This window comes from Peromyscus californicus, unplaced genomic scaffold (genome assembly GCF_007827085.1).
Source record: "Peromyscus californicus insignis strain IS unplaced genomic scaffold, ASM782708v3 Scaffold_16__1_contigs__length_79575227, whole genome shotgun sequence".
Taxonomy (NCBI): domain Eukaryota; kingdom Metazoa; phylum Chordata; class Mammalia; order Rodentia; family Cricetidae; genus Peromyscus; species Peromyscus californicus.
Genome location: NW_026294458.1, coordinates 74,458,697 through 74,483,946, shown reverse-complemented (window position 1 = coordinate 74,483,946; position 25,250 = coordinate 74,458,697). Strand labels below are relative to the sequence as shown.

At 46.3% G+C, this 25,250-nt stretch overlaps 1 long non-coding RNA gene across 1 annotated transcript in view; it reads left to right on the top strand.

Annotated features, from left to right (window-relative positions):
• Window positions 1–14,528, top strand: part of LOC128111619 (uncharacterized) — an 87,836-nt gene extending 73,308 nt beyond the window's left edge. The window contains exons 2-3 of the long non-coding RNA XR_008218678.1: window positions 2,441–3,444; window positions 14,100–14,528. This is a non-coding gene — a long non-coding RNA (uncharacterized LOC128111619). The remainder of the gene's footprint in view (window positions 1–2,440; window positions 3,445–14,099) is intronic.
• Window positions 14,529–25,250: the final 10,722 nt, after the last annotated feature.

Genomic DNA, 25,250 nt, shown 5'->3' with positions numbered 1-25,250 from the left:
TGAGTGACCAGACACCGAATGTTTTTATTTATTCTGTGGAAGTGTGTGGGTGTGTGTGTGTGGGGGGGGGGCAGCCAGGGGGAGACATGGTCTTTCAAGGTTAACATGGCTTCATCAAATCCATGGTCAAGATAAGGCTGGCTGATGACAGTGGGGTCTGGAAATAGAGCGAATGGAGAGATGGGAGACTGTGGGAGGGACCATGTGTATCTCTCTCTCTGTGTATGTGTGTGTGTATGTGTGTGTGTATGTGTGTATGTGTGTGTATGTATGTGTGTGTGTATGTGTGTGTGTATGTGTGTGTATTTGTATATATGTGTATGTGTGTGTATGTGTGTGTGTATGTGTATGTGTGTATGTGTGTGTATGTGTATGTGTGTGTGCATGTGTGTGTATGTATGTGTGTGTGTATGTGTGTGTATGTGTATGTATGTGTATGTATGTGTATGTGTGTGTATGTATGTGTGTATGTGTATGTGTGTATATGTGTGTGTGTGTGTGTGTGTGTGTGTATGTGTATGTGTGTATGTGTGTTTATATGTATGTATGTATGGGTGTGTGTGTGTGTGTGTGTGTGTATGTGTGTTTATATGTATGTATGTATGGGTGTGTATGTATGTGTGTATGTGTGTGTGTATGTATGTGTATGTATGTGTGTATGTGTATGTGTGTGTGTATGTATGTGTGTGTGTGTGTGTGTGTGTGTGTGTGTGTGTGTGTGTGTGTATGGTGGGGTGGTTCCTCCATGATCTTTCAGGTTTTTCTTGAATCCATTCTCAGTTAATCTGTAAATGAGTAGAAATATGGTAAGGAACACTCACACTCACACACATATTCCCGGGGGCGGCAGCTGTTTGTTTTCCTCTTCTGAAGGAGTGGAGCCCATGGTCACACACCCTGGCAGGGAACACACTTCTGAGAATTAGGACAAAGAAAAACAGCAGGAAACTGAGCTGGGGTTGGAACCTTGATCAAGGTGCAGACTCTGAAAATATGAGAATTCTGGAAGCACACGTCCTAGGGAGACAGGACGGAATCCAGGTCGTGATGAAAAGGGTGGAATTAGCTGATGGGTACGGGTGGGGAGGAGGCCATGCTGGGGACAGGGAGCTGTGATGGAGCATGCTCAGTCTCCCTAAGGTGCTGAGAATCCAGGTCCCTTCAGAGTTTAACCCCGTGGGGCCAGTGTGGCTGAGACTGTCTCTTAGGTTATGAATTCATTTTATCAGAAGGAAGCAGGGGCTCCTGGAAACCCTGTCGCTGTTTATAGGTGGATTCAGCTCAAGACTGGCAGTGCTGGGGTGTTGGCCTGCCCCCCAGTGTGGCTGTTTCCTGAGCTGGCTCTATGCAAGGGCTCACAGAATCATCAGTTGAGCAGACATCCCCTGGGGCAGCTCCAACCTCTTGTGGCAGTCAGGCCTGACACAGACTCGGCCAACCACAGCCACCGAACTGTCCTTCCTTTGCAGCTTCTGCACTTTTCTCGGGTTACGTTGTAGACCAGCTTGACGTGAAATTGGTACCTGGAATTCAGGTCCACATTTTCCTTAATGCACAGGATAAGCGAGGTTAAAGATGAGACTTTAAGTGGTCCTAGAAGCCACCGGAGATGAGGCACCCTCTGAACAATAGTCTAATCATCTCTAAAACCTTGCATTCCATCTACATGCCAGGCAGAACCCCGAGCCAACGACAAGCCAAGTTGAGCAGGAAACATGGTGCCTGACAGCGTCCATCCATTTCTGGAACAGCAACTCCTTTTCCTCAACCTTAATAATTCACGAAGGAGGAAAAGGTGCGGTTCCTGCCAGGACAGGTGCAGTGGGCCTTTATCAGCTCATCGGTTTGCTTTCCTGCTGTGACTCAGATTGGTGGTAACAGCGAAACTGCCTTAGTTTCGTAAAGTACCATCTAGTGTTTAGGTCATCATGGTAGCCTTGACCTTTCCCATTAGGACTTTAGAACAAATTGTACACGTATCAGTAAATGCAAGTTAAATTACAAATTATTCATTTGCTGATCCACAATGATCCGTGTATGCATTATTATAAAATTGACACTTTAGGTAAAAATTGGTTCTATAGGACTAATTTCATATTCCAAACCTTGAAACACCTACAACACGATTGCATTTCCCCCTCATCAAACAGCAATAATGCATCATTGTACCATCATTATATTAAATATATCACAACTAATAAAGTCTGCACTAGATGCCTGGGAAGCTAATTTGTAGAGTAGTCAAGAAAGTTGTTCTTCTGCTGTGTATAGAAAGTGTGCTTTGTTCTTCGGGGGAATTTGGGATACAGCTTGCTATGGACTAAGATGAATCGAAGCCCCCACTCCCAGCATGACTGTGTCTGTGGACTTGCAGGAGGTTGTTGAGCTGAGTGAGGTGGAAAGGATGGGATCCTGATGTGATACGGTTGGTGTCTTACAGAAAGGAGGAGGCGACGAGAGTCCCTTCATGGGTATATCCTGAGGAAGAAATACACAAGGGCACAGCAAGAAATCGACCCTTCATACAGCAGGAGAAGAGCCCTCACCAGGAATCAAACCCCACAGGAATATCTCCTTGGATTACAGCCCACAGAGCTACAGGAAAACAAACATCTACGGCTTAAGTCCACAATATTTTGTTATACAGCTAGAGCTGACCAAGACAGGGTGACAGGAAGGTACCACAGCCGCTGTAACCTCTGAGCAGGCTTGTAATCCATCCCCTCCGTCCCCATGAGTAACAGGAAGGCATGTGGCTGAGATGTTGGAACGAGCTTCCTGTTAGAGCACCGTGCAGAGGCTGGGGAGTTTGGCGGTCAGTACACAGTCGGGTTGTGTCAGCTACTTTCCTGTTGCTGCGACCAGACACCTGACTACAGCAGCTGAGGCAGGAAGGGGTTATCCTGGCTTGCGGTCTGAGGTACGGTCGGTCACAATGGGGAAGGCAAGGCGGCAGGAACACACGGTGCTGCCCACAGCGCAGTGTGCTGCAGTCAGGGGCAGATGGAGCGGAGGGCGGCTGCCCAGCTCACCGTCTCCTTTGTGTGCCCACATCCAGGGTGGACATTCCCTGTTCACTTAAACCTTTCAGAAGACACGTTACAGACACACCCAGAGACGTGTTTCATGGTGACTCTGAATCCTGTCTAGTCGGCAGGGAAGACTTCCCATCAGGACACCACCAGTGTTGACTCATGAAAATGCAGCCCAGGCTAGACCTTCGACAACATCATGTGCTACTTTGGGAGTGTAATTCAGCTTCTGTCGTTATCTGAATAACTCTGTTGTATGGAATCTACTGGAAAACAGCCCCAGCCTTCAGTGTATGTATTTGGGCAGAGAGCAGGAAAAACAAGAGCACCAGGAACCGAGACTCTGGGTTGTCCCAAATCCACCTGTCCAGCCCAGTCCTCAGCACAGGTTTACCGTGCAGGCAGTGGAGAGGTAATGAAGGATTTTAACTCATGGAGCTCTGGTAAAAGGCATCATTCACAGCAGATTAGAGGAGAGAAAATGCCGTGTGATGCCATTCAAGTGTGGCATTGGAGAGGAAATGATAGGGACAGTGAAATGGCCAGGGTGATTTCATGTAACCCTTCAGCAGAGTCTGCTGTGACCCAAATGATGTGAGGGACCTAAGATGGTTCTCACGTTTGCATGGCTCCCCTGCAGAGAAAAGGCGAAGAATTTGGCCTTAGGTAGTCACGTGCACTCATGTGCGTGTGCGTGTGTGTGTTCCACTTAAAATTATAAGAATCAGCCGGGCGGTGGTGGCGCACGCCTTTAATCCCAGCACTCGGGAGGCAGAGGCAGGCGGATCTCTGTGAGTTCGAGGACAGCCTCTGTCTCCAAAGCAAGTTCCAGGAAAGGCGCAAAGCTACACAGAGAAACCCTGTCTCGAAAAACCAAAAAAAAAAAAAAAAAAAAGATTATAAGAATCTACATTAATTTTCTCCCTCAAGATTAATCAGTGGTGTGGTCTGGAGAGAGAGATGACTATGTGGAACAAATGTTTGCCATTCAAGCCCGGGGGCTTTAGTTGGGATGCCCAGAACTTGTGTCAATGCCTGGTGAGGACGTGTGGTAGCCTGCCTGTGATTCCAGAGCCTAGACAGAAGAGACAGGGACTCCTCAGAGCAAGCTGGTTAGCTAGACCAACTATAATGATTAGCTCTGGGTTCAATGGAGAGACCCTGCCTCAAAGAATAAGGTATATCAAGGTCAGAGAAGACTCCCAACATCAATGCCTGGCCTCCACATACCTGTTCCCATGTGCATACACACCTGCACACATATGTGCATGTCCATGAGTACACACAGAGAGCTGCACACACACAGACTAATCAGTTGCACAATGTGAGAAAGAGTTTGGGGTAGGGGTCATGCAGACATTCACTCAAACACTTAGAAATACGTCAACTAAATTTTGGGGGTGCCAAGAGCAGGAATTAAAGTTGTGTTGGCAAAGCTTTTATTTTCAAGTGCACAGTGAATTCTGTTTAATAAAATGATATTTGTCACAAAGCACAGTACCCAAGTTGGCTTTAACTGTAAAGGTGACGCAGGCTATAGTTGCCTGAGAAGGAAATCTCAGTGAGGGGTTGCTTAGCTCAGGCTGGCCTGTGGGTATGTCTGTGTCTGTGTGGGGGCGGGGGGCTGTCTTAATTGTTAATTGGTATGGGGGGTCTAGCCCACGGTAAGCGGCCCCCCTTCCCTGGACCTTCAAGCCTGTTTTTAGTGCTGCCTTTTTGAAGTCTGAGCCTATTAACGTTCCCTGATAGGTTCCTGAGTGAATTCACAGTCTGAAGTAGGCCCTTGCAGAGCATGCGGTCTCTCACTCAGTGCACGTGTGTTCACATGTGCGTATTAGTGTGTGTAGAGGTATATGTGTGTATAAGTGTGTGTGTGTGTATGTGTGTGCACATGTGTATGTGTGTGCATGTGGAGGCCAGAGGTCAGTGTTGGGTACAGTTCCTCAGGCTCTGTCCTGTTTTTGGAAACAGGGTCTTACACTGGCCTGGGGCTTGCTAATGTGTCTGGCCAGTGACCCCAAGAATCTGCCTATTTCTACTTCTCCAGTGTTTGGATCACATACATGTTTTCTATGTGGGTTCCAGGGACAGAACTCAGATCCTCTGGCTTGCTTGGCAAGACTCACTGTCTGCCCAGCCCCACCAAACACACTCTGCTTACCCCTTTCCCACTGCAGCTGGAGTTCTGGCATCTTACTGTGGCAGAAGGCACAAGGACCCATGAAGCCTCCTCTGAAGACACCCGAGTCATGTACAGACACCATCCTTCCCCACCTTCCCATGTGAGGTGAAGGCTATTAATTACAGTGAGTGACAAAGACTCTCCGTGCTGTATGATTGACACAGGATGAATCTTTGTTACTGATTGCAAATAATAGAACTGTGGTACTCAGGTCTAGCCAGGTGGGGAGGAGGTGCCCGCAACCATGCAGCAGGTTTGCAGTGGGCATGCAGTGAGCATGCATCAGGCACGCAGTGGGCAAGCAGTATCTTCTCTGGCCTCTGCCCAAGAGGCAGCAGGAGACAGAACAGGCATTATCTTGCTACATTCCTTCCCTAAAAACAGCCTCTGTCCTACTCTGCTTGTTCAGCCCTGGCACAGGGACAACCTGTCTCTTTCTATTAGTTTAGTTCTGTAAAGAAACAGTCATTTAGGAGGAAATAGCCAGGAAATTCGGGCAAGGATCCATTTTTAAAGTCGCAACTGAAAGATTGCTTTCTTATTGTGCGACGTCGGGCTGCAAAACCCATCCATTTCGGTACACATGCTTCTCTTTTCCGTTCTTAGCTTTGTGTTTTCATACTGCTTAAGACATACATCTGCGCCAGAACGAAAACAGTTTCAAAGGGCAGGTTTTCAAGGACTCCTAAAAATAGGACCTATTGCCAAATACACAGCCCCCCGATATGTAAATGGCCAAAAGGGGGTGCAATGAGAACCATATGTTACTCACAGTTCCCTTAGAAAAACAAGAGTTGGAGGCTTGGCCTCCTGGCCCTGGCGCTCTCAAAGCTGTGGTTTCTATTTCAGCCTTATCCCAAGTCTGCAACTCACTCTCCGCATAGTTCACGTCTATCTTTTAATCAAGGCTGTAAAAAGCTACCAGGAATAGTTTTATTCTCCAAATGGGAATGAGCTATTTCATCACACCAGTCTGGGGCTTGACATGAACCTTTCAAACAATTATCGAGGCTCAAAGGGATCAAGCACCCACAGTGCCGGGCCTGTGTGGCTGCCTCGCAGGCCCAGGGCAAAGGAGTGGGCTGCGCAGGGAATCCAGGGTGGCTGAAACAGGAAGATATTTATTGTTTGCCTTCTGTGGCAATGAGAAATTACCTTCCGAGAAAAGAAACAGAGAGCATACGTACATTTGGGGAATCCAAAGTGCTCAGTGGTGGTGGGTTTTCCTTCCATGGCTATCCCAGTATGGAGCGTTTTGTCTGGTCTTACAATTTAGGAAAGGCATCCTTCAGGAAAACCCCGAGATTTGCTAGTCTCTCAAATGCCTCCTTTTATTTTCTGAAGACCGAACTTTCTTGATACACAAGGATCCAGCTCTTTGGCTTATATTATTGTATTCTCCATCTTGTCAGAGGTCCACAAACCTGGATGAGGGAGCGTGTCTGTGCAGGGAGAGCTCCCATGGGGCTGAAGTCCCGGTCCCTGGAGACCTCTCCTCGTCCAGCAGGTTGTGGAACTGAGCTGGTCCCCGAGTGAGAGGGGACATCTAGTCTTTCAGCTGTGGAGTTATCTTGCTTCCCCGGCTCTGGTTAAATTTTGTCTTCTGTATCTTAGTATTTCCACGATAGGCCATGGAAAAAGAAACTTGGAGAATGTTTCGCCTTTGCTGTTAAAAGTTGTGACCTTTGCTCACATTTGCCAGAGAAAGTGCTTATAGCACCAATTAACATGAATTATTAACTCCCAGATTAATAATTGATTAGAGAGCTAAAGGCCCTGGGCACTGCCACATCACACTGTTGAGAGAGGAACGAAGGAAACAATTTAGATACAATTAGAACAGTTCAGGCAGGGCTTGGGATAAGTAATGACATTTTGGCTTTTTAAAGGATTGCTTATTTCTCCTCTACTGCCATGTGGCTGGAGAGTCAAAAGTCACGAATAATTCATAGACTGACTCATGTGGATGTTGGCTTTAAAATTTTCATTTAACAAATATTTATGGGCCTCTTTCTTTGTATTAACTTCTATTTGCAACAATTGCTCATATGGGTTCTTTATCATCATCATCATCATCATTCGTGTGTGTGTGTGTGTGTGTGTGTGTGTGTGTGTGTGTGTGCGCATACCAGCAGTCAATCTCAGTGTTCCTCAAGAGCCATGTAGCTTATTTTATAAAGAAGAGGTCTATCATTGGCCTTGGCCTTGAGCTCACTAAGTAAGGTAATCTAGCGGCAAACCTCAGAGATCTACCTGTCTCTGCCTCCCCAGCACTGAGGTACAAGCACATGCCACCATGCCCAGGTTTTTGACATGGGTCCTCATGCCTGTAGGGCAAGTACTTTGCCGACTAAGCCATATGAACTGAGTCTACAGAGTCTACAAAGGAATTCTTTTCGTGAATCTTAACAGCCTCTTATGTTAGACACTGTCATTGTCACCCACCAGGAATGGGCAAGGTCAGGAGAGGCAGGGAGCCGCACAGCAAGATGCTTGGGGACCAGTCATCTCACTATGCCACAAACACTTGAAGAAACTGCCATCAACTTTTTCTCTTACAGTTGGAGGCGGAAGAGTCTAAGCTCAGGCCAGGTGTGGTGGCAGATGCCTGTTGTCCTAGTGCTTGCGAGATGGAGGTCAAGATCAAACTCAGCTGTATGGTGAGCTTGAGGCTAGGCTGTGATACAGAAAACACCGTGTCAAACCACACACACACACACACACACACACACACACACACACACACACACACACACACCAAACTCACAAACACACATACACAAGCTCACAAACACTCACACAGGGCTCAGTTGGTAGACATATTATTATAACATCTCCCTTAATTCTCACATGGTCATCTCCTCATAGGAGAGCCTGGGTCTGAGCTTCCTCCTTTTAAAGGAAAACCAGTCATATCGGATTAAGACCCACCCCAGGGACCTTACTGAAACGTGATCAGCACTTTGAAGACCTTGTCTGAGGCACTGGAGTGAGGATGCCAACTTCTGGATCCTGGAGATGGAGGATAGCATACAACCCACAGAACAGACAGAACCAAGTCTCTAGTGGGACGTAAAGCCTGAGTCCCTGCTTGTCACCACCAAGCTACACTGTCTCCATCTGTGGTCCTTTTGAATATGTGAAGCTTATTAGGATGAGTTCAGTAAAGCACCTTATCAATCTGTGCCCAAGAACTGTCCTTACCTTGTGTGCACCCTGGAGACAGTGTCTGGATGACTTTGACCTTCTAGGCAGACTCTGCTTTCTTAGGAGGAGGAGGGGGCTGGTTATAGTTGGAAGGCCTCTGAAAACACCCCTGAGCAGGGACTGCAGTTTGGGAATCTAAATGTTTCTTTAGCTCCTTTTGCCTGACTTCTGTTTCCCTAAATCCATAGTTTCATGGTGTTTTAGGAGAAAGAGGGAGAGGGGGAGAGAGAGAGAGGAGAGAGACACTCCCAAGTTTACCTGAAACTCCAGAAGATACTCCCATCTCTGTTTCCGAGTCAACAACTGCAGGCATGTCCATCTCACCTGGCTTCCCTGGTGTCCTAAAGAGGAAATGCCGACTCTGGCCTTTTAACTTGAGGAGGGATCCCTGCCAGAGACTCCTTAGCCCTTCCCGGAAAAAGGAAAACAAAAGAGTGGAAATCAGGTAACCAGGAAATGTAGGAAGACCGAGAAGGGGCTCATCACCACCCATCATCACTTTGCAAGCCAAAGCTTAGGTTTTAGGAGAGCATACCTTGCTTCATTAAATGCCACCTTTGAAGAAGCGTGACAGCACACGGGATGCTGATCATGCTAAGGACGACGCAAGTGGAGGCTCATGGGCTCCATGTTTTACTTCTCCATCCACTTCACCATGGAGCTCATGGTGACAGATGCCCGGTGTCCATTGCCAAGGTTAGGTTCTCTGAGCTATATGCTACCTTTGGGTCTCTACCTTAATATATTTGTAGGAATTTTTCTTTCTTTCTTTCTTTTTCTCTTTCTTTCTTTCTTTCTTTCTTTCTTTCTTTCTTTCTTTCTTTCTTTCTTTCTTTCTTTCTTTCTTCCTTCCTTCCTTCCTTCCTTCCTTCCTTCCTTCCCTTCCTCTCTCTCTCTCTCTCTCTCTCTCTCTCTCTCTCTCTTTCTTTCTTTGTGTGCATAATCTTCATAGTATTTCTGTGAAGTTTGTGTATCAGAGAAAATTCCTCATTATCTCTTCTCCTTTGAAGCAAAGAACGTGGTAACATCCACACTAGGAGAGCGCCAGGTGGGCAGCAGGATCCTCTTCTCTGTTTGCATGGATTGTCGGTTGGGTCAGGGTTCTGCCTGTTTAGAGACTTGCTCAGTTCTGAAAGCAGACATCCCAGAGTCCTTTCTAGATGGACTCTCATGGTCAGAGGACACACAGAGCTCACTTAGAGGAACCTGAAAACCCAGGGCTTGGCTTGGGCCTGTCTGTCCTGCTAGGTCTCTAAAGAGACATTAGCATTGTTCAGGAATTTCTGGCTCTTATTTTTAATAACTGGCCAAGAAATTTCATGAGGCTGTCATGGCCCCTCTCTCTCAGGGGCTGCTCTGCTTTGGGCCCACAACAAATATCAATTCATGCAGAATCTAACAAAGAGATTCATAGGCTACAAAAAATGGCCGCCTTCTCTCGGTTTTCTGTGCAGCGTGACTTTGCAGTGTGACCAGGAAGCCTGCTCCCCCGCTCTTGTTTATAGGCAGCCTGTGCTAGTCTGTGGCAGTAAGAGTGATGGTGACTATTTCTTATACTAGAATGAGAGCCCAAAGGGTCTATGTACTACTGTGCTTTCTTAAAACCCTACCTAAATGCCTTGTGAACAAGACCAGGGTAGTTACCTACTCCAACGTCCTTCTGAATCTTCCAGTTACAGAAATAAGCTCCCACTCCCAAACTAGGACTCACCTCTCTCCTGAGACAGTGGAGAAATCTCTTTGCCAGACAGTGGCATTGTCTTACCTTTCTTCTTGGCCTCTATGTTCCTTGATGGACTTACATAATGGAGTATTCAGCCAAGGATGTCTCAAGCCAGATAACTAAGAGAAGGACCATGAGGTCCAGGGCAGCATGGACCCACCAGGGCCTGGGAGCATGCTCAGCCCTGATACTGATAGTGCGGGATCACAGGTCTCTGAATAGAGACTGGCTAAGGGAAGGTGTACCAGGGTGGTGTATGCTACAGAGACTGGGGTGCTTGGCAAGCATCTGGTGGTACTGTGCCAGCATGATACTGCTGCTCATCACTATCACCTTCTGGTTGGTCCTTCCCGAATGCTGATTGGTTGGGGCAAAGACTGTGGAATGAGGCATTTAGATTCTATTGACTTGGGGAGTGTGAGATCTCTAAGACTCGAACTCTGACCCCTCAACCCATCCTGTTGCTCACCGAGCTCCTCAGGCAGCTCTTTACCTCCCAGACGTCTGATGCTGTGATGGGGTCTCTACGTACAGTCTGAGTCTCTTGTTCCTCCTGCATGGTTTAGCCTGGATTCCAACCTAATCCCATTCAAGTCCCCTCGGCCCTTCCCTTCTGCTTCTTTTTGTCTTTTCAAGATGGTCTCATTGTAGCCTAGATGGGCATCAAATCCGTGTGTAGTCAGGAGTGACCCTGAGTTCCTGAGCACCCCGCCTCCTCTCATATACCTTGGTTGTGGGTGTGTACCACCACACACTGCTCACCTGGGCCCTCTTTTTTGTCAGCAATGATGACAACAAAAGAAATAAACCATGATGAACCCAGTGGGTCCTTCAGTCATTATGCCATGGTATAAAAACCTTGTTGTTTTAAAAAAGATTTATTTGTCATTTTAATTACTATGTGTATAGATGTGTGTCTGAGGACTAGTTTGTATGCTGCTGTGGATATGGCTTTGTATGCTGTGAATGTGTTGCTCTGATTGGTTGGTAAATAAAATGCTGATTGGCCAGTAGCCAGGCAGGAAGTATAGGTGGGATAAGCATACAAGGAGAATTGTGGGAAGGCTAGAAGGCTGAGTCAGTAGATGCCAGCCCGTTGTCCAGGGAGCAGCATGTAATGGCTCACAGGAAATGCCACAGAACACGTGGGAACATATAGATGAACAGAAACGGGCTGAGTTTAAATGTAAGATCTAGTCAGTGGTAGGCCTGAGCTAATGGCCAAGCAGTTTTAATTAATATAAGCATGTGAGTGATTATTTTATAAGTGGCTGCAGGGTCTGTGGGGCTGGGCAGGACAGGAGAAAACCTCAGCTACAGTGTGCTTAAGTGAGGTACCCATGAGGGTCAGGAAGAGGGCACTGCATCCCCAGAACTGGAGTTACAGATGGTTATGAGCTACTATGTGGATGCTGGGAACCAAACCCAGGTCCTCTGCAAGAGCAGAAAGTGCTCTTAACCACTGAGCATCTCCCCAGCCCTAAAGGCCTTATTCTCTACTCTTGCCACCAGAATTCATCATAGGAAGGGATTTTTCTCTGCTTTCTCTGTCTCACTGAAGATGTCCACACCTTAATCCCAGAACCCATAGATATTTTATATTATGTGAGGTTTTGCTGGTTATTCGAGTGAGACTGCTCTCATCTCATGGACCTGCATACAGGAAAGTCCAGATGGACAAATCAGAACCTGCCTTGCTACTCTCTTTAAAGATGGAAGAAGAAGCCACGAGCCAAGGCATGCTGGGGCAGGCATTTGGCACTGACAGGCAGCTGGTGCTTCTGAGTCCAGTGAGTGAGGCCTGTGATGGATGAACCAGCTCAGCATCCGTCTCCCCAGGTTGTCCTTGGTATTGCCACTCTCAGCCATAATTTCTGACAAGTCCTCTACTCTTGTGGATCTGGGACTGACTGGAAACGGGAGAGAATAAGGGGTGGATCCTGGAGGATTTGGGAGAGGGGAGCGAATATGATCAAAATAATCCTATGAAATTCTCTAAGAACTAATAAAAATTAAAGAAAATATTCTAAAGATGATTAAAAGATCCTGAGAGAGATCCTGAGAGGAGCCAGAGAGGCCCATAGCTGATCCCTCCCTCCCAGCCCAGAAATAATCGGATCTACTTCTGGCCTTCAGAGCCATAAAGAAATGTGAGGAGTGTAATCCACTCAGTGTGTACTCCTGGGGTAAACCCAGCAAAGTACAAGCTGAGGATTCTGAAATTTCTACCGTGTCCTGACAGGTGTGCCCCTGTGTTGTGAAGGCTGACTGAGAAGGTGAGCCTCTCTGGTCCTCTTTCTGTCTGGGGTGGAGGTTAAGTGTCAAAGCTACCACCTTCGTTAGTTGTTCCCGTGATACCAGGGCCCGAGGGAATGGTGAAACCCAGCAGCCCCACCCAGGGATGAAGGTCATCGAGGAGCCATTTATTACAGTGTGGACTTTCTGAGAAGAGGAATTAAGCTCCCCTAATCTCATTTCCTCCAATGACAAGTAATGATCACAGGGCCCCAACTTCTGGAAAGTGCGATGCATCTGTGTGTTTCTGCAGAGATAAACAAAGTTAAGGAAGAGGTTATAAATGGGGTCTGTGCCTGGAGAGCATGACTCAGTGACTCTGGCTGTGTCCCCAGCCCTCCTGGGGATGATTCTGCCTCAGCAGCTCTGGAAGGCAGAAGGTATAAAGCAGGGATTTCCTCCCATTTTGTCCTGATGTTTTGTAGGAAGCTATAGTTAATGGGAACAAAAAAACCTTTCAAAATGCACTCTTGGGAAGCAACATAGCTTAGTGGGAGAATGCTTGCTTAGCACAGTAAGGTTCTGGGTTTGATTCTTAGTGCCAAAAAAAAAAAAAAGGTGAAAAAAATCACTCTTAAGTGTTTACAAGTGATGTGTTACTCCCTTGGAAGAAAGGTTTTGTCTTTATTTCTGGCATCTTCCATTGATGTCTGATGCTGACCTGGCCTATGGAGCTTGGCCTGTGACAACTCAGTGCTGAATTTCACCGTGACCTGTGCTTAGGGAAAGTTATTCTCCGTAAAATGTTGAGGAGTTTGTTTCCATTCGTAAGGGTCCCTGGGCATCTCCTGTTGCCTCCTTTCCCGTGAGGGTGAATACTGCAGCTCAAGGCTGAACACATCTTCATAAGAAGGAACCTAGGCGATTCTAGTAGATAATTGTGGGGACCCTAGGTTGGACCAGAGAGGAATGAGGTGAAAGGTCACACATTTGAGAGAGGTAGAAGCCACTATCCTCTGGTGGATTTGTAGTATACAAGGGTAATAAGTACAAGGCAAGACAAACTCCTCTACATACCATGTCCTAAGAAAAGTAAGGTCATAACGAATAGGAAGGGCCACTGTCGAGGTTAAGGTTAGGCAGCTGGTGCTGGGGACCACCCCCCCATAGGAAGCCGTTTGCAAAGCACACAGCTTAGGCTCATTTCTGCAGCTGATGATATAAAGAGACTCAAAGAATCCGGGTCCCTAAGGGTGTACCTGCAGTTCACGGTCACACATTTCGAGTGTTAAAGTCAGAGCCTCAAGTGATGTAACGTTTGGCAAGGGTCGGGAGGTGAGAGATTTAAATTCCTGCCTCTGTGCGCATACACAGGCTTCTTCCATGCAAGAGTCGTTTTGGGTGATGGGGACATTAGATGGAGATGTTACTGGTGGAGTTGAGTGCAGATCTTCTTGGTTGGTCTAGGGAAGACTAACTGTGGAAGGAGAAAGAGTCTGGAATTCTGCTGTGTGTGAGGAGGGTGCTCCATCCATGCCCCTGAATTTACTCAGTGGCTACCGGGTCTTGGGAAGTCACCCCTCTCCAGTGTGCCTCAGTCTACTCATGTTTAGAATAGAAGATGGTGATTGTATGCTCAGGGTAAATATGATCAGCAAACTTTGTGATGGTTTACAGGTGACTTTAAAAAATTATTATTTATTTTTTGGTATTTTAAAAGGAAGGAGACATCAACACAGACCCCAGCTGCAGTAGGACCATGGACCCAGACATGGCCCTTGGCAGCAGCATGGACCCAGAAATCACCATGGCTTCAGGTGGCAGTGCCAAAAACCATGTGGAAGTCCATGATCTATGCTCCCGCTGACTGTAAAGGACAAGGAATCCACTTTGGCAGTGGAATTGATGACTGTGGTGACTCACAGTTGAGAAGGCTTCTGTGACAACCCTACTGTCATCCGCCCCAAGTAGCAGCCGACACAAAAGCCATTGAAGAGAACTCTTAAAAGTTGTGATAGGGATCATGAAGTGTAGCTCTCCACAACTGAAGGCTTATGTTGGGGGTTGGGGGGAAGGACTCAGTTTTCTTTACGGGGCCAGCCTCCAGGAGTTTGACCGTGCTCAGTGAGTACATGGGCAACACAAACTGGACTTGTTTTCTTCTTCTTTCTTCTCCTTTTCCTGTAAGGGGGGGTCCCAAGGGTGGGAGGAGAGGACCTGGGGGGGACTAGGAAGTAAGTGTGCTTGGGGTTCATGATGTGAAATCCCCAAATAATCAATAAAATATTATGAAAAATAATACAAATGTCTAATAAATACATATATATATATATTATACAAAGGAAGGAGACAGGAAGTGGGGACAAACAGTCAAGACCACTTAAACATCATCTTAAACATCATCTTGTTCCCTGCCGAGAGTTCCAAGCTAGTTCAGGGAAAGTCCACTTCTACTCTGAGATTTTAATTAATTTGGTGAATTTTGGGTACTCTAGAAAATCACAAGGTAGTATTTGTTTTTTTAATGACATTTATCTTTATTCTCTGTGTGTGTGTGTGTGTTTGTGAATGTGTGTCTGTGTGCCACATGCCTTCCTGTGCTTGTGGAGGTCAAAAGATGGCTTCAGATATCCCGGAAGTTGAGGTAGAGATGGTTGTGAGCTACCAATCTGGATGTTGGGAATCGAACCTAGGTCCTTAGGAAGAGTAGCCTTCACTCTCCCCTCATAGTCGGCTCTCCAGCACTCGTAGGTAGGTAGCAGTTCTTCAGATCCGTTTCTTAGATCTGGAGGCTAGAGACACACGGAACACACAGTCACCGAGTGAGTTTACATTCTCTCCGACAACACAGATTCCAGTCTCGGGAACCCTAAGTCTTGCTGTTGGCAGCAGCCCCCCTCACACTATCAAGAATCGCTTTAAAACTGCACAACTGTGCAATATGCTTTAACCACGGGGTCCAAAACCACAAAACCCATCACAGCGGCGGGCAGAGCAGATGCTCCGGGAGAGGATGTCTTTGAAAGACCAAGACGAACATTAAATTAATCAACCAATGCTCTGGGGGGGAAATGGTCACTAATTTCAAATTTTTCATCTCTGGAAAAATCAATTATTATTATGTTTATTGATGTTGTATTTGTCACTATTTTCAGCCATTTCCCCCGATGACATGGGTTAAAATAAGAACATTGTTATAAAAGAGATTAGGCATGTTCAATTCTGCCTCTGGACTTTCCACCTTGCAACTACCTGGGGTGTGGGAGGCAGATTAACTGCTGTGGGGGCAAAGGCTCCTCTTGCCTTTCTTTGCTCTTCTGTCTGGTGACTGCTTCGGCCTCTGTAAGATTTTGAATATTTAGTTAAGTACCAGTTAATGCCTGTTAGTCTCTGGGCAGGATTTTGGAGGTGTGTATATGAAGTGAATACTCTTTTGCAGCAGGCTAGGGCTTGGAATTTCTTTCCTGACCCCTAAAAGATCCTCAGAACCCTTGCTTCACTCTAAGGTAAAGCTCTCCAAGATCAGAAAGGGGCTTCCGGCTGATGTGTGTAATCCGGTAAGTGGCCTTGACTCACAGGAACCAGTCAAAGCTGTGTATACACAATGTTCCAAATCTAATTCCCCACTCCCCGTTCAATGATGACTCGTGTCCTTTGGAAACACTTGGTGATTTGGGGTTCCCACAGCAGCGATCCAGACATGTTTGGCAATAGCACCACACAGGTCATTCTCTCATTCGGTTGCATGCATATTTGCATGCATATATAATATATGCAAAATATAGTAAAATATATGGCCTAGCGACAACATTAGATAAATTATTGTAAAGTCGTGGTCATTGTTCCATTATGTTCATTAACTGGGGAAATTGTATTTAAAATATATTTGTAAAATCACTAATATATATATTAAGCAAGGCATTCTGGGAAAACCCAAAGATGAGTTTACTATAGACTACATTCTGTAATTGTGCCACATAGCAAGTGCACTGCATTGTAAAACATTTACTATATCACAAAGAAATGGTTTCTAAAGAAACCCTCAGATGATAAATGTACTTATGAATCCTTACTTGATTTATTTACAAAGTCAAAACTACTTATTGTCATGCATTTAAATAACAGAGAAGCTTGTAAAACAATATCAAAATAAAAATAATCCCCCATCCTCCCTCTGTTTTACTTCACGGGTGGACCCAGGTTTTAAGTGTCTGGTGAGTTCTTGCCCCAATTTTTTTGTTGCCTGCACACCATGCAAACAAGGCCCATGTGTTAGCTGCTTTAACGGTGACTGCGATCAGCTTCCTGGGGACAGTCATTTGGCCCTTTGTGTCAGAGGACTGTATTTTGTCCCATGAACTTGGGCAGGATTTTAACCTTATATACACAGAAAAAAGACAGCTAGAGGGGACCAGGGCCATTTTAATGCTGAGACACACCCCAGTGCTTACTCTTTCCAGTTAGTTCCCACCACTCGAAGTTTCTAGGACTTCCCATAGTAGCAGCACCAAGTAGGGACCAGGCATTGAACACGTGAGGCGGTGAGACCCTCTTGTCTTCACGCCATCACAGCATATAAACATAGTGGACATCCTCTTGCATCATTGTCTTATTCCTTTAAATGATTTCTAGTGTCCCGTATCATGACTGTGTTTGAATCTATTGGCCAGTCATTGGCTGGCAGCATCTTACGTTATTGTGAGTTTGTTGAATGTTCATTCTTATATTATTCTCTAAACAGATTCTGAACGGGCTAGGATTTGTGTCTAGAGGCATGTTCTCCTTGTAAGTGAAGTTCTGTGATTGGCCATTGGAGCTCTCAATTGAAGGGTGTCAAGGCAGGGGCTGGCTTGGACTACAGTGAGCTTCATTACCATCTAGAGGAGAGATGCTGAATTTTGACTACCATCATGTGTTAGATTTCAACTTACAAAGACAAAGGTTTGTTTTGACTTCTGATTTTGGAGATAATAGCTGAATGCATTGGCTCTGTGGAATCCCACCACGGTTTTAGTGCGGGGTCCAGTGAACCTGTTCATAATGTGGCCAGGGAGCAAATGAGAGGAAGAGGAAGAGACAGAGGCCACTGTTTTCTCAAGATCTGTCCCCAGTAACCTATAGACCTCCTAGGAAGTCCCACCTCTTAAAGGCTCCTCCCCTTTTTAATAGTGCCTGGCTGGGGACCAAGGCTTTAGTGTTATGTGTGGCACTTTGGTAGACAGTTAAGATCCATAACTACAGCAGGTAAGGAGCCAGGAAAAAGAGATTCTAGAATTATATTCCATTGCCAATTAAGTAGGGCTGAATTGGTAGTAAAGAAGATATTAATTTCTAATTACAATTAAAGCTGTGGTCAACTCTTGGTTTTTTAGTGGGGGCGCAGCCTGGCCAGGGACAGGACAGAGCTGTGAGGTGCTCACTGGCTGATGAATACTGACTGTTCAGTGTAGGGACAGGTGGTATCTTGGGAATAAATCCCACTTGGAGTGGAGGCAGGGGATTGAGAAGCAGGATTCTGATCTCTGCCTCCATCCAAGGCAACTTTTCTTCATCTTGAGGCCTCACTTCTTTGTGAGGCAGTCAGCTGATGAGGGGATGAAGGCTTTCCAGCTCCCTGCACAGTCTTTACCACGGCAATTGACTGCTTTTAGGAAATAGAATTGATAAGGGCTAGAAAGAATCAATATAGAAATGTAGGAGGCACAGGAGTAATAGATGAATGGTGTCTGTCTATGGTGAAGTTGCAGGCCAGGGCCAGCCTGGTGCAAGTCTCCATGGGAAATGCACTCTTTGACTAGGGTTGGGCTGGGGAAGGTAGACCAACGAGAATGAAGTAGAGGGAACATAAGAACACGGATTGGAGGTGGGGGGGTCCCTTCTCTTTTCACCTTTCTCTTCTAATCTACATTGCAGGTAGAATCCCAGCCCCCTCCTCCTCCCTACAGTCAGTAAAGAACACTAGCCTCACACTGAGCTTCAGACCCAGAAGGATTGTACACGATGATGATGTTCCTGCCCTGGCTGAAGGTACCTCCCTGTGACCCTGTCTGCGCTGGGCTTTGGTTCTGTCAAGTGATAATAACATGGACAAGCTGGGTCACCTACATGCCTAGCAATTGGTAGACTGTTCAATTTAATACATGCACTAACCCATCCATACTATGATGCTCCCTGCTGTGGGATGGTCTGTATGTCAAGTGTGTTGCTGATTGGTCAATGAATAAATCACTGATTGGTCAGTGGCCTGGCAGGAAGTGTAGGCGGGACAAGGAGGAGAATAAAGCTGGGAAGTGGAAGGCTGAGTCAGAGAGACACTGTCAGCCGCCATGATGACAAACAGCATGTGAAGATGCCGGTAAGCCACGAGCCATGTGGCAAGGTACAGATTAATAGAAATGGATTAATTTAAGCTATAAGAACAATTAACAAGAAGCCTGCCACGGCCATACAGTTTGTAACCAATATAAGTCTCTGTATTTACTTGGTCGGGTCTGAGAGGCTGTGGGACTGGAAGGTGAGAGAGATTTGTCCTGACTGTGGGCCAGGCAGGAAAACTCTAGCTACACTCCCCACTTCTTTGTAGAAAATAAAAAGATACAGAAAGGGTCAACCACGGAGGCCACTGCAGGAAGGGGACATGTTCAAGTTCGACCTGAACTGCATAACACTAAGTAAAAATAAAACTGTGGTGTCATCCAGTGGCAGAATGCTTGCTTATCTTGACAAGTGAGGCCCCAAGACTGGTCTCCAGCATCACAACAAATGGCCAATCATTTGTTCCGATGTACCAGGGACACCAGCAGCATGCCATAGCCGGGCAGACTTAGTGTGGGAAAACCACACTCCCCTTTTCCGTGAATTGCAGAAAATCGTGAAGAGTGCCTAATGCAGGCTCTGTTCAGCCAGGGGTACGAGGGTCAGTGTCCGAGGTGTGAGACTTCTCCAGGTGTGCCTGACAAACGGTCGGAGTGCTTCGAGAAGTTGTTAGCCAGCCTGACTACAGTCCTGACCTCGGTGTTCCGGACACACAGGAGGGCGGGTCAGTCTCTCTAATTAAGCAGCAATAGTATCCATGTCTAAAACCCCAAAACCTTGGTTTATGATTCATCTTTTCATCAGCAGAACAAAGAGAAGCCTTGTTGGATCATGTTGTGAACTTACTACATCTTGAAGCCATTTCAGCATTTACCAACCAATTAGAACACATTTTTAAAGGTTGATCAAACTCACAAATAAAGTTTCTTTCTTTATACGGGACTCAGTTTCAACTTTTCTTAATGGGCTCAAAGCATGTGTGTCTTAGTTATTTTGGTACCATGGGATTCACTGAGAGCAATAAATTATGTTTGATTTCTGAGCCGTCAGAACGGGGGCTGTCTGGTAACTGACGGTTGTTCCGGCAGGATTTCGCTTTGCAGCCCAGGCTGGCCTTGGATGTGCAGTCCTGCCTCTTCCTTCTGTTGGCATTACCCAAATGACCACTCGGGAGAGTTAGTTTGCTTTTTGGAGGCTTGGAGCGGGGTGGGGGGTACTGGGAGATCTTAGACAAGGCATTGATGTTATAAACAGATGTAACGAATTCACAGCAGCCGTAGTTACCTGCACAAGATACCCACAAGATCGTAAGAGTTAAAAAAATTCCAGCACTGCGTGGGGAGAGGCTCCAAATGCCTCACCTGTAGCAGAGGCACTAATGAGAGCTGGTGGTCACCAAAGGAGGGAGAGTCACTTTGCTTTGAGGAGGTGGCCATTGGTATGTCACTCATGCCTCCGTGGATGACCCCTCCCACATACACAAATGCACATGGGCAACACTTAATAGGACCTAGTAAGTTATGAAAAGACATGAAGTTGGGAGGGAGATAGGGGATGTTGTTGTGGGGGAGGTGTGGGGAGGGAATTGGAAGGAGGGAATAGGGAGATGAATATGATCAAGATACATTGTACACATGTATGAAAAAAATTCCCTTCCCCACTAAGTAGACAGATCTACAAAGACTTCATAGATTTGCTCTACAGCCTGGGTCTTTTTACTTATTTCACTAAATGGCTGTCCAGGAGGCTTAGGTCAGTTTCATGAATGTGTACACTGGTAAGGTCATGTTGCCCTCCTTTGCTAGCCTTTCCAAACAGCCTTGTTCCTACAGGAGAGGATTATGGAAATTCTGCGTTTGAGGAGTCCAGAGTTAAGAAGCGAGAGTGCTCCAGTCATAATAGATTTATCTCCTCTAAGTTTATTGTTTTGGGGACAGTGACACTGTCTGAAGATTGACAGTCCTCTGATTCCATTTGTTCCGTAGCTGCACATTGGTGACCAGCCAGCTTGGCAGTGAGTTGGCAATGTTTAATAAGATTGTCCTCCGTGATTGAAACAAATGGCTCCCCCTTTGTCATCAGAAATGGGACCTCTATGCATTTGTTTTAGTAATACAAGACCTGACATCATTAATAATCCAGGCATGCGACTTGCGCTTGTTGAATACAATAGATGAATGAAAAATTTAATTTTTTAGTAGCTCATAAGAGATGTGCCAATATATCAAAATTAATTTAGGCTGACTGCCTTTGAGGTGGGAGACATTCCATTGTCTCTGCTTTGGTCAGGCTGGCTCACGTGTGCATGCTGATTTCATCCCTGGGGGAGCAGCTGTAGGGTGGTGAGCAGTGGCTTTTCCAGCTGCTCCCCTCTCTCCGACTTCCAAGTGAATCTGCATCAGCCCCTTAAAGACGAATTGCAAACCCCACCTTCGTGTTCCTCTGATCATCCACAATCTTCTCCCAGGGCTGTAGTATACCTCGCTGTGGGGAAGTTTCTCAGGTTTCCCTCTCAGACCCAGCACTTAAATCTTGGGCTCATAGCAGCTTGTTTTTTACTGGTTTCCTTTCTGTGTGGCACCACTAAGAATTTCATCTGTCCTTGACCTTGGGCAGAAAATCACCTTGGCAAGGTCAGAGACCATCTTTGCACACTCTGCCCATTGGTCCTCATCCATCAATGCAGTTGGAGTTCACAGATACATTTAACTTGTAATTGTCATGCAATAATTGTACATGTGAATAGGGTATGGTGTGGTAATACCATCCTGGCATACAGTGTGTCATGATTGTGTTAGGGTAATTAGCATTGGTTTGTGCTGAGAACTTTTGACCTTGTCTGTTCTGGTTGTTTCAGATATGCATTTTTCTGTTTCAGGTCTGTAACAACTGTCTTATTTATGTTCCCACAAATGCCAGTCAAGGACTCCGTAGGCAAGGGACAGACCACACCTCAAAGGCCCCCTGCTGGCCTTCTTACAGCCTTCCTTTCTATATCTGAAGAGCTCTGGTTATGCCAATATATTCTTCCTCAATCAAGAAGTTTCATTTCTTTTCTAGGCACTTATCTCTGCTTGGGGTGTTTAATTACACTTTAAAGACCCTGTTTGTGGTGTTTACTTCTGCTGGCGACATGAGTGATGTTTGAGAGGCGGTGATATGCCTGTGCCCCCTGAAAGCACAGAAAGACTTGTCCAGGCTGTATGGGTCTGGTGAGTGAGCTTTAACAGTCTGTCATTGTGCACAGGGAGAGGAAGCTTGGCAGTGAGCCCATTGAACCGCGGCTTCAGCTGACCTCGACTTTCCGGAGTGTCTCCTTTAGTGAGGGATGTATGGGCATACCCTACAGGCCGTGACCTTCTGTTATACAGAGTTGTGTCTAGAATGAGAGAACAGTGCTAGATGTGGTACTGGGGACACGGTGTAAGGAAATGCTGGAAGCTCATAGGTTTTGGTATAAAAGGAAAACTAGAAAATGCATTTAAAAGACAGACACCTTTGTCCACTGTGCCTGGAGAGCAGGTGTTCCAATGTCAAGAAGACAATGCACATGAACACACTAACAGCCATTAAGTCATGACAGCAGGAGTGGCCAAACGTCATCACAGTGTCCGTTCATTGTCCTCGGTGGAAATTTATTTTTTCCTTAGAAAATGTATTCCCCCCCCACCCCCTGAAACTTATAGCGTGGAATTTCACCATCTCTACATAGAACATCCGCAGCATGGTCTAATGATGTTTTTCATTTTCCCTCTTCCAAGAGAACTTGCTGGAGGTTGCCAGCACAGCTAAGAAAGGGTTTGAGGCCCAGACCCATCTCAGGTGGTGGCGTCAGAACTTCGGTCACCTAGCGTTCTCTCCCGAGTGTTGCTCTTGCTCCCGGAGGGCCAGCAGCTAGTCTGGAGGCTGATGATGGGTCCCTGGGCTTTGTGTCACTGTGTGGCTAGGCAAGTCACTCAGGGTCTGTCTCTGCTTGGAGTTTGCCTGGCTGTGGGCCAAGGGAGTAGGGCTTTGCCTCAAGGGAGGCCGAGAGAAGCAGGACTGTCAGACAAACACTTTAAAACAGGGTACCTGATGTAGAGCATTACACATCACGCCCAAAGGACCCAAGTGCTTAAAAACAAAGACATGAAACTCCATAATTCAGGAGGAACATGTGGGTGTAACCTGGCTCTTAAGCCAGGAGGTCGGGGAATGGGGACTTGGGGGACCTTTGTGGATAGTCTGTTCTTTGCCTGAGGTGTTCTCGACTGACATAAATGAGGTCTTCATAGACCTGAAACAGGATGGGGGGTGGACAAGATGAAGTAGTTCCAAGGTCATCCAAGCATCTCTGAGATAAAAGAGCAAGCCAGATGGGATCAGGAGATAAAGGACACGGAGGATAGTCCAGAATGACGTGTAACTGTGAGGGCTGAGCTCGGGTATAGTTCAGCCATCTCACATCAATGGCTGAGCAGAGCCTCGCCCTCTGAGTGGGCGGGGTGAGGGAGCTACGGTGAGCAGGAGGTGAACATTGCTACTTGCTGGATGGGTGTGTATTGCGTCGTCGTCCACTGACGGCAAATGATAGGGCTTTAGAAAGAAGATAATCCTCACATGACCAGGTCTGCAGGGGACATGGGACTCAGGGACTCAGATATCTCAGGCCCGAGTCCTGCAGGGTGGAAGGAAATGGGCTCTGGGAGGGGGGCTTCCTAGTTGAAGACTTTGGTAGGGAGAAGGATGGGGCAGAGAAGCCATTAGCAGTTTTGCCCAAGTTGTGAACTTTTCAACCTATAGTAATGATCTGCCAGGCAAGATGTCCAAACGGATACAACAATGGCAGGACAATTCATATTTTGTTATGTTTATATCATGTAGTGTCATATATTATATGTGTGTGTATAATATAATTATATAGTGGGAGTAGCCAACTGATTTCTGATTGAATTTGAGGCCTGATCAAGAAGAGAGATCCCATGCTTGATACTGTAAATTTGACCAAGAACTCATGGTTAGGGACATTATAGGCTTTAGTAGGGGACCTATTATTATTATTATTTTTATTGCAAAGTGGATACTTCCAAAGCAGCAAGGTACTTCTTTCCCGTTGGCCGGAAGGGCAGATGAACGATAAAGCGACCAGTGTGACTTGGGGGCAGGCCCACAGTGGCAACCGTGTGATTGACAGTCTCTTAAGGGACAGAGGCTTTCTTCTTGATTTTAAAATAAGCAAGTACACAAGTGTTTCAGATATTCTTTCTGGAAGTTCTTCCTATTGTCCCTCCCTCCACATGAACGACCTGGGTGGGCGGGAGCCCTGGGAATCTCTAGGCTGCACCTGTATACTCAGACCATTTATTTCTCACTATGGTGAGAAATACATTGATTCCCACCACCCTCCCAGAGCCATACATTTTAATACAGTTTAAAATGCTGAGTAACCAATGTTTCAGCTCTTGGGTCAAAGTTCAAATCCTAATTACATTGCTTGAGTTTCCAAATTTCTTGGGTATTTCCAAGCATAAACCAATTAGTGTCAGTATGAGAAAAAAAAGGCAGGGTCATGCTTTGTGCAGAGTCTGATGGCTGCTCGGGTTTTCTCCTTCAGTCACGTGGAGGTGGTGGGCTTCCTTCCTCGCTATTTCAGAGAATCAAGCTGTGTGCAGGTTTTTTTTAAGTCATAACTGTCTTTTTGGGTGAGGAGAGGCCACCCCTCTCTTAGGAAGTCAAACTGTATGGTGGGTGGCTGTGGTGACCGATCTTACCAGACAGCTGGTTGCTTGTGGAGTCAAACAGCCTACATGTTGGGTCTCCTCCAGATGAAGGCTTTGTGCCTGTAGGTTACCAAGCAATAACTTTCGAGGACACTGGAGTAATTTAGAATGATAACTTCATTTGGCATGCTTTAAAGTAACTGAGTGACAGCTCTTGAATTGAAATGTTTGTTGGAATTATCTGAGTCCTGTGTCCTGTGTCTGTAGCAGTGTGTATTCAACCGCTGGCCATGTTACTGATTTTCCATTAAGCCCAGAAGGCTACCCCTGCACACATGAACATGCTCTGGAGTCAAGAGAGGTTGACACGTGTGGAGGATCTTCTCCAGGGAGGACTCTTACTAACTCCAGGTCAGGGAGAGACCAGAGCAGCTGCAGCTTTCTGGGCATGCACAGATGGCCAGGGTGCTAAGCAAATAGCTGTGTGGGAAGAACAGGATCGAGGCATGAACAGAGGGACAGCTTCACCGTAGATCAGAGACCAAGGCAAGATGACCAGAAGAGGAATTCTAAGCCTTCAAGGATGACTTAAAGTTAGCTCCATGGACAGGGATCACTCTAGGAGCATGGCATTCTGGAAGGACAGGTAGTTCAGCTTGCACAATCAGACAAGTAGTGAATGAGACACAAGGAATGAGCAGGTTTTGGTGGCTGGTGTTACAGTCTGGGCCTCATTCCAGGGAGGCCATAAAGCCTCCCATAGATAAAGGAGACAGGATAGGATTTTAGTGAGGCAAAGACAAAATGTGTATAGGGATGGGTAAAGAAAAAATGAGAGGCAGATAAGGGGATGCATC